Source organism: Stigmatopora nigra, chromosome 17, assembly GCF_051989575.1.
Source record: "Stigmatopora nigra isolate UIUO_SnigA chromosome 17, RoL_Snig_1.1, whole genome shotgun sequence".
Classification (NCBI taxonomy): domain Eukaryota; kingdom Metazoa; phylum Chordata; class Actinopteri; order Syngnathiformes; family Syngnathidae; genus Stigmatopora; species Stigmatopora nigra.
Window position 1 is genome coordinate 12,235,950 of NC_135524.1, and position 9,753 is coordinate 12,245,702.

Here is a 9,753-nt window from a genome sequence, read left to right on the forward strand (position 1 = left end):
CCGCACAGGTGAAACCAAACCCAGTCTCAGAAAGGAAATGGACGAAGTCACCGAAAAACTGGGCCAGCCCGCCGTCATGAAGTGCCAGATTATCGGCAGGCCCATGCCCGAGATCCGGTGGTACCACGCGGGCAAGGAGATTGCCGAGTCGCGCAAATACGAGATGAGCTCCAACGGCCGCAACCACTCCCTTTCCATCACGACCGACTGACAGGAGGACGAGGGAGCGTACACCTGCAAGGCCAGCAATGATGCCGGAGAAGCGGAAAGCACGGGAACGCTGGTCTTGGAAGCGGCTGCGGCCTTCAGCGCCGACCACCCGCTCAAGAGCACCTACTACGCCGGTCTGGGAACGACCCTTCGCATCCACGCCGCCTACGTTGGCCGCCCCGTGCCCAAGATTACATGGCTCCACGAAGCCAAGACCCTGGAGGACTCGGACGACATTAGCATCGAGAGCACCGAGCATTACACCCACCTGGTCATCAAGAACGTGCAGCGCAGAGTCCACGGAGGAAAATACAGGATCCGACTGCACAACCACTTTGGCCGGGCCGACGCCGCCTTCAACGTGGAAATCCACGGTACGTGGCCGCCGTTACATTCCAGAGTCGCCCTGGTTGCATTCCAGAGTGGCCGCCGCTGACCACGCCGATTGCGTTTGTCGCGCAGACAAGCCTGACGCGCCCCAGGGTCCCATCGTTCTGGAGGCCCTCCTGAAGAACTCGGTGATCATCGGCTGGAAGGTCCCCAAGGACGACGGGGGTTGCACTGTCACCAACTACATCGTGGAGAAGCGCCAAGACAGGGAAGGAAGCCAGTGGGAGTTGGTGTCCATCTCGGTGAACGGCACGTCTTGCCGGGTGCCCAACCTTATTTCTTCCGGGTCTATGCCCAGAATCGCTATGGCAACAGCAACCCCCTGGAACTGGCCTCGCCTATTGTCATCAAGACCCAATTGGGTGCGTTCAAAAAGTCGGGCAAAAAGAAAATAGTTTCAAAAAAAAAAGCCAGGACAAATCGTGGCCTGTTTGACTGACCAACGGCTGTCGTTTTTCCACAGAGAAACCATCTGCGCCTCTGGCAGTGGTGGTTTCTGCCATCACCAAGGACTCCTGCGTGCTTTCCTGGAAGCCTCCGCTCAGCGACGGCGGCTCCAAAATCAAGAGCTATTGCCTGGAGAAGAAGCAAAAGAAGGACAAGAAGGAATGGGGCGAATGGACGCCCGTGACCACGGGCGAGATCAAACAGACGGTCTTCTCCGTCAAGCATTTGTCGGAGGGCGCCGAGTACGTGTTCCGGGTCAAGTGCGAGAACCTCGGGGGACAGAGTGACTACAGCGAGGAGAGTGGCGCCATCGTGCCGGCCACGGCCGTCGACGTCCGCGCGCCCGCTTTCAAGGAGGAGCTGAGGAACATGAGCGTGAAGTACAAGAGCAACGCCACGCTGGTCTGCAAGATCACGGGACAACCCAAACCCGTGATCAAATGGTTCCGACGAGGAAAGGAGATGTGTTCGGATGGAACCAAGATCAAGATCCAGGAATTCAAGGGAGGTTACCACCAATTGGTCGTCGCCCAAGCTGACGAGGAGGACTCCACCATCTACCAGATCAGGGCCACTAACCAAGGAGGGTCCATTTGCGCTACCGTCTCTCTGGATGTCGAAGGTAAGCACACCAGTCACTAGTGCATTCTATTTCTCTCTCTCTCTGTCTCTCTCTCTCCGTCTCTCTCTCTCTCCGTCTCTCTCTCTCTCTCTCTCTCTCTCTCTCTCTCTCTCTGTCTACACCTTTCCCCGTTGGTCTCCGGCCACTGCTTCTTGGCCCGGCGCGTTGTTCTCCTCGCATTGACCGCCTCTTTTTTCTCTGTGAGCAGTTCCTGCTAAGATCAACTCCCCAAGAACCTGAAGGACAAAGAAGCTATTCCTGCCCTGCGAGGAGAGATGGTCAACATCAAGATACCTTTCGGAGGCAAGCCGGATCCGGTCATCACCTGGCAGAAGGGGCAAGATCTCATCGACAGCAACGGCCACTACCAAGTCATCGTCACGTGATCTTTCACTTCTCTGCTCTTCCCCAACGGCGTGGAGAAGAAGGACGCCGGCTTTTACATCGTCTGCGCCAAGAACCGATTTGGAATCGATCAGCAGACGGTGGAGCTGGATGTGGCGGATGTGCCCGACGCCTCCAGGGGCGTCCAAGCCAGCGACGTCTCCAGAGACTCGGTGGCCCTGAACTGGGTGGCTCCGGCCAACGACGGCGGCAGCAAGGTCGTCAGCTACGTCATCGAGAAGTTCCCCACCACCTCGGAGCGGTGGGAGCGCGTGGCTCAATCTCGCGACACCCGCTACACAGTGGTGGGCCTCTTCGGAGGGACCGGCTACCAGTTCAGGGTCATCGCCGAGAACAAGTTTGGACAGAGCGCGCCGTCCGAGGCCGGCGGCCCCGTCGTGACCAAGGAGGACAAATCCAGGGTGCTGCTGTACGACAGGGAGGTGGACGAGGCGGGGCACGTTCCCAGGGGCAAAGCGCCGCACTCGGACACAAAGAACCTGCACGGCAAACTCGCCATCGCCAAAGAGCTGGGAAGGGGTCAGTTTGCCATCGTCCACCGTTGCGTGAGCGTCGGCTCCGACAAGACCTACATGGCCAAATTTGTCAAGGTCCGGGGTGCCGATCAGGCCCTGGTCAAGAAGGAAATTGCCACGCTCAACCTGGCCAGGCACGCCAACTTCCTCCTCCTCCACGAGTCCTTTGAGAGCCCCGAGGAGCTGGTGATGATCTACGACTTTGTCTCGGGCGCGGACATCTTCGTGCGCCTCCACGCTGCCGACTTTGAGCTCAACGAGCGAGAAATTGCCAATTACCTCCGGCAGATTTGCTCGGCCCTGCACTTCCTGCACGCTCAGAGCTACGGGCATTTCGATGTCCGCCCCGAGAACGTGGTGTACGAGACCAGAAGCGGCAGCCGCGTCAAAATCATCGAGTTGGGCCAGTCCAGGCACCTGACGCCCGGAGAGCAGATCAAGATCCAGTACACCACCGCCGAGTACGCCGCCCCCGAGATCCACCGTGGCGATGCCGTGAGCGCCGTCACCGACATGTGGTCGGTGGGCGTCCTGGCCTACGTGCTCCTCTGCGGGCTCAACCCCTTTGCGGCCGAGACCCACCAGCAGATGATCGACAACATTTCCAACGCCGCCTACGGTTACGACGACGAATCCTTCCAGCGAGTCAGCGTGGAAGCCATGGACCTTACGGACCACCTGATGACCAAAGAGCGCAAGCACCGCATGACCTCCGCCGAGGCGCTGGCGCACCCGTGGCTCTCCGCCCCCCCGGAAAGTCTGAGCGGGAGAAGCATCCCCAGCGACAGACACGGGCGGTACTACCGGGCCGCCGCCAAGAAGGAATGGAGCACGGTGGTCTCTGCGGCCCGTGTGGCCAGCGGTGGCTCGGTCAGATCCCAACGCGGAGTGCTGGTGGCCAAGGTGAAGATCGCGCCCTTCGAGCACGGACCGGTGGGAGGCCAGCTGGGCCACCGGGCGGCCGCCGAGGGCGACGACGTCAAGTTCGTCTGCAACATCGACAACTACGACGGCGCCACCGAAGTCACTTGGTACTGCGGCGTCAGGCAGCTGGAAGCCGGCGACAAGTACGCCGTCCACTACGAGGACGGCACGGCCACCCTGGCCGTAGCCGGCGTGACCAGGGCCGACGACGGCACGTACAGGTGCAAGGTGGTCAATGAGTACGGCGAAGACAGCGTCTACGGCGAGCTGTTTGTGGACGGCGTCCGCTCCTACCGCCGCTTCTTCACCGCCCGCGCCATCAAGAGGACCAAGCGGCGAATGGACGCGGCCCGAATGCTTCAGAAGTCGCCCGAGTTCACCCTGCCCCTTGTCAACCACCGGGCCCACGTGGGCGAGGACGTGCGCTTCAGCGTGACCGTCACCGTGCACCCCGAGCCCCGTGTGACCTGGCACAAATCGGGCCAGAGGCTGATCCCGGGAGAGGACGACAAAAAGTACACCTTCCTCAGCGACAAGGGCCTGTACCAGCTCATCGTCCGCGCGGTGGACCACGACGACGACGCCGAATACAGCGTGACGGCCCGCAACAAGTACGGGGACGACAGCTGCAAGGCCCATCTCACCGTGGTCCCTCGGCCCAAACCGGCCGACCTCACCCTCAGGCCCATGTTCAAGCGTCTCCTGGCCAACGTGGAGTGCAAGGAAGGCCAGGACGTTCGCTTCGAGATCCGGGTGTCGGGCCGCCCCGCACTCAAGTGGGAAAAGGACGGCGCGCCCGTGGCCTTCGGCCCGTCTATCCAACTGGTCCACGAAGGCTTGGATTACTTCATTCTACACGTGAGAGACACTCTGCCCGAAGACTCGGGCCTGTACAGGGTGACCGCCACCAATTCGGCCGGATCGGCCAGTTGCCAGGCCACGCTTCGGGTGGAACGGGTCGCTCGTGTCAAGAGGGACGACGAGAGCGGACCGAGGCAGGATCCGGGCTGGGCTCAAAAGGAAGCGCTGGACAAGAAGGTGCGGCTTCATCAGATTTTGACCGACACCGTGGTCCTCCCTCTGCCGCCGGCCGCGGCGCAGGCGGTCAGGGAGGCGGCCACCGCCTACAAGCCCGCCGTGGCCACTAAGAAGAGCGAAAAGACCCAGGCCCAGGTGAAGCTGGAGAAAGCGAAGAGAAAGAAACGGGCCGACGAGAAGAGACTGCGCATGCCCTACGACGTGCCGGCGCCGCGGCCCCTCGACCCGCTGGCGCTGGAAGAGGACATGGGGATCAAACACTTCCGGCCTCTCTCCGACATGAAGTGGTACAGGAAACTCAGGGACCAGTACGAGTTCCCCGAGCCCCTGGAGAAAGTCCAACGCAAGAGGATGAAGCCGATTCGTCTCTCCAGGTGGGAGCGCTTCTACGAGGTGCCCGTGAGGATCAAAGACCAGTACAAGCCAAAGTGGCGCATCCCCTCGGCCACCCGGGACGACCTGGAGACGGTCAGGCCCTCCAGGCGCCGCACGCCTTCCCCAGGAACCGACTTCTACCGCCGAGTGCGAAGAAGGTCGCTGGGCGACCTGTCGGACGAGGAGCTGCTGCTGCTGCCGGTCGGCGAATATCTGTCCGTCAAGAGGACGGAGGAGGAGCGCCTTCGCCTGGAGGTGGGAGAGCCGGAGCTCGGCTACTCGGCCTCCCCGCCCGGCCTGAGCCCCGTGCGCTTCCGAGCGTCGTCGCCCGTCAGGGTGCGCGCCGTCGTCGACCGGGAGACGGAAGCCGGCCCCAGCTACCAATCCTACCGAATTCCTTCCAAACACGAAGCCGGCCCCAGCTTCCTCGACCTGCGTCAGCGCCACGACAAGGCCACGTACAAACCTCCCGGACAGAAGCAGAGAGTGTACGAAGACAGAGAGGATCAGGAGCTACTCCGACCTCACGCCACCGCCCACAGAATCACCACCTACAAGAGCCAACTCAAGCGAATGGAGTTGGAGGAGAAGAGCCAAAGTTTTCAAAAGGACACCCGCCGCGTGGCGGTGGCGGCGGCGGCGGCGGCGGCAAGAGCTTCGGAGGCCACCTGGTCCGAGCACGTGACGTTTCAGGCCGCCGAATATATCCCCAAAGTTGTCAAGAAGCTCCCCGAGGCGGAGAGCGAAACTCCCCGCTGGGAAAAGCCGGTGGTGTCGGAGTCTGCCTTGCCCCAGGTGGATTTTCTCTCCCGCTACGAGGAGAGAAAGCAGACGCTCAGGTCTGAGCGGAGATGCGTCCAGCCAACGCCGGAGTCTCCTTTCAGCCTGGACCACGTCCTGCGCATGGGCATCCGCTTGCGCTCTCAACGCGTGGCCGCCGGTTCCGACGCCCGTTTCACCCTCAACGTCCAAGCCAAACCGGAGCCCAGAGTCAAGTGGTTTCACGACGGCAAAGATGTGGTGCCGGGCGCCAAATACCGCATCGCCAACTCGGGCGGACTGCTGACGCTCCAGATCAACGACTGCGTGACCACAGACGCCGGCACCTACTCGGTGGTGTGCGGAAACATCAAAGGGGAGATCTCCGACAGCGCCACTTTGGACGTGGTGGAGAGATACGCCGCCTTCTCTTGCGCCCGCGGGGACGAGGAGCCGCCGTCATGCCGTCCCGCCGATCCCACCCGACCGGACGCCTACCACATCTCGTCGACGACCGCCGAGGAATCGCCGGCCCAATCCGTGGGGGTGGTGGAGAGAGCGCGGCCCGCCCAAATCCTGAACACGCCGCAGTCTCTGAGTGTCGAGGAGGGAGATCCCGCCAGATTCACCTGCGACCTGGACGGTGACCCGGCTCCTTCCGTGGCGTGGCTTCGCGGGGGCGTGGAGCTGGGGTCCTCTGCCCGTCACCGTGTCGTCTCCACGCGGTACGGCTCCTCCCTTGAGATCTTGTCCGTGCTGGTGTCCGACCAAGGAAGTTATACTTTAATGGCAGTAAATCCCGCCGGTAAGCAGGAAGCCCATTTTACTCTGACTGTTGGAAAATCCCAGTCCCGGCAAAAAGTGACGGCCTTCCCGAGAGTCGCCTCTCCCGAAGCCGAGTGCCCCGAACCTGTCGAGAGCGGGCGGCCGATGGAGTCTCTCTCCTCTCCTGAACCGGTCAAGACGCCGCAGCGGATCAAGTCCCCCGAAGATGTCCAAACGCCGCAGCGGATCAAGTCCCCCGAAGATGTCCAAACGCCGCAACGGATCAAGTCCCCCGAACCGGTCAAAACGCCGACACGGATCAAGTCCCCCGAACCCGTCAAAACGGCGACACGCATCAAGTCCCCCGAACCCGTCAAAACGCCGACACGCATCAAGTCCCCCGAACCGGTCAAAAGCCCGCAAAGGATGAAGTCCCCGGAGGCCGTCAAGTCGCCTGGCGCCAAATCTCCGCCGCCGCCTTCCGTTGCTGAAATCAAATCATTGAAAGGAGCGGCATCGGGGTTAGGGTTCAAGGACAACTCGGCCGTGAGTATTTTCCTTTTTCTGCGCTCCAACGTTGCCAGTCGCCTCCTCCCCGTTCTTCACGTGGCCCCGGTCCTTCGCAGGTTTCGGCCACATCCGACTTGACCACGAGCCGCACCGACGAGGCCTACTCTGTGGAGATACGCGGAGCGACGGCAGCGGACAGCGGAAAATACACCGTGGAGGCCAGAAACCAGCTGGGTCAGTATTGGTCCACTTCCGCTTTCAACCTCCTCGGTAAGTAGTTACAATTGTGACGCCACGGAAAACGTACCCGCCGGCAAACGTGCTGTTCCCATTCCCGCAGGCCATGCAGAAGAAGCCACCCAAGAGACGACACACCTGGAACAAAAAGCCGAAGCTTTCTCAACCTCTTCCGTCCAGGTGAAGACCACGGCCACGCGCTCCACCACTTTTAGCTCCACCGAGACAAAGAGCGTGCGCGTGGAAGCCTCCTCTTCTATCTCGCAGAGCCAGCGTGCAGCCGAACTTAGCTTCTTGTAAATAGGAACTTTTTTGTACCAAATTTGACATTCATGGAGTGACATTCGCATTCATGGATTGACATTCACATTCATGGATTGACATTAGTCCATCGTCCAACTAGCGTCTCGAATTGTTTTGAAACACGACGACACTTTTGCAGTTCCGTGTACATAATGTATATAGCCGGATCGGACGGTTATGCCAAATGTCTGCCTTGTTATTTCTAGCAAGAATATGAAGTGAAAGAGTGAACGCAAATGCGCTTCAGCGGGGGAAAGTCCCACACGGAACGAATACCCCGGCAAGCGTGGAAACCAAATCCCTGCGCCTCAACGCTACGTTGATGTCTAAGATGGCCTCGGCGGGTGGAGCGTCTCCCCGCCAAAGTTCAATCACCGGTGAAAGCAACCTCTGCTTTTTTTGACTCGTGTCGCCATTACCGTTTCCCGCCAAGGCGAGACCCCCCGCGCCACTTGCGTCACCCTCGCGTGAGAGGCCTCGGCGGATCTCACTCTTGCTTTGGCTCGGAGCGACCATTCATTTTGTGACCAGCGGAGCGCGCAAGTGGCCTGCTCTTTCCCCTTGACATAGTGGCGCCGCTCCCGCCCGCAATGGTCCCCGGGGCCTTTCCCCAGCCTGGTTGCCCGACTATATCTGGGGGCAGTATAGTGGCGTACCCTCTCGGAGGATCTGGCTCGTTAGCGTGTTTGTGTGTGTGTGTGTGTGTGTAGCTTTCAGTCGGCATTGCCTCGTGCGCCTGCCGGCGGAAGCTTTTTTTTTCTTCTTCTTTTCTTTACTTGGTCCTCCTTGAGTGTTTGTTTGTCGTTTTGTTTTAATAAAGCATGATTTCAGCACCACACATTCTCTGGCCTGTTTTCTGACCAAAATACTGTGAATCACTTCTGGGTGGCGCTGTCAGGAGCGCCCAGTTTTGTCCCTCCTTGTTGGGTCCGAAATAACAGATCAACGCAATTACCAACCGTGCACCAAGGAAAAACGAGGCAGAGACTGTGTTATATTTTAAAGGCACCGGCCGGCGGAAGAGAGGTCGAGGCGCGAGGCGGTATCTCGCGCTCGGCTCGGTGGTTCTCTCTTATCTTTTCGAGGTGGAGGATGCCTTTATTGAATTTCAGCATGATGTCACGGAAAAATACAGAAGTTGAGATTATAGGCATCATGGAAAAATACAACAGTTGAACACTGAGGTGAGTTGAGAAGATATTATAGACATCATGGAAGAGCATAAGATGAGGACAGAGATTATAGACGGGGTGTTCTTTAGAAATGCACATTATATTAAGACTCCTGTTTTAAGCAACTTCACACTCCTGGCCTGCAACGACACCAAGGAGGTCACCTCGGAGCAGGCCGCGGCGTCCTTGTCATCGGGCTCCTCTGCGTCCGGCGACGGCAACTGGACGGCCGAGGCCAAAGTCACGCTCACACCTTTCATCAACGGAGGTACGTGTGCGCCACAACACCATGTCCAGAAACCGTTACCTGCACTTTTTTTTATCAAATCATCTTTGTGTCATGAGAAAAAGCCAAGGTGGAGCCCATCTATTCGCCACGCTCATCTGTTGCTCACACGATCGTCACTGTCCCGTGTTCCCGTTAGTTTGAAGAAGTTGGTGTCAGAGAGCTGTCCTTTAACAAAGGAGGGTCTCTGACAGGGCCCCAGGGGAAACAAGTCCCAGAATATATGACAGGCTGATGATTGGCTCCAGAAGGAGGGTTTGGACATTTTATATGAAGTGCTAAATGTATACTAGAGTGATTGTTAAAAAATATATATCCACTCTCACCAGTCTGCATACCTTTCCCATTACTTACTCTGAAAATGTACATTGTTTATTATATCACCCAAGTCTTGTATACGTTCTATACATTCCACACTTATCTTGAGACCCATTATTCCTTCTTCCTAGCTGCACAAGAAACCGCAAAGATCTCAAGGCCTAGGTACTAAATCATGTTAATTAAAAGACGAGCAAGCTTTAAAAAATCTTAATATAAAAATTCCTTTGTAACTGAAACCCACCCACACATTTTCAAATTCATGCCCACTGTGAGAGAGAGTTAGCATACAAACCGTCTTTTTATTTATTTATCTTTTACAGCGATTTTGAAGTGTTACTGTCAACTCAATCTTTAAACTCTTCAATTTATAAACAAGCAACCAAAATGTCCGGAGGTCGAAACTATAGAGATAAAATTAAACTCACTAAATGTTTTCGCTAATCATTGTAATTATACTTGTTTACGAGGGGCAAT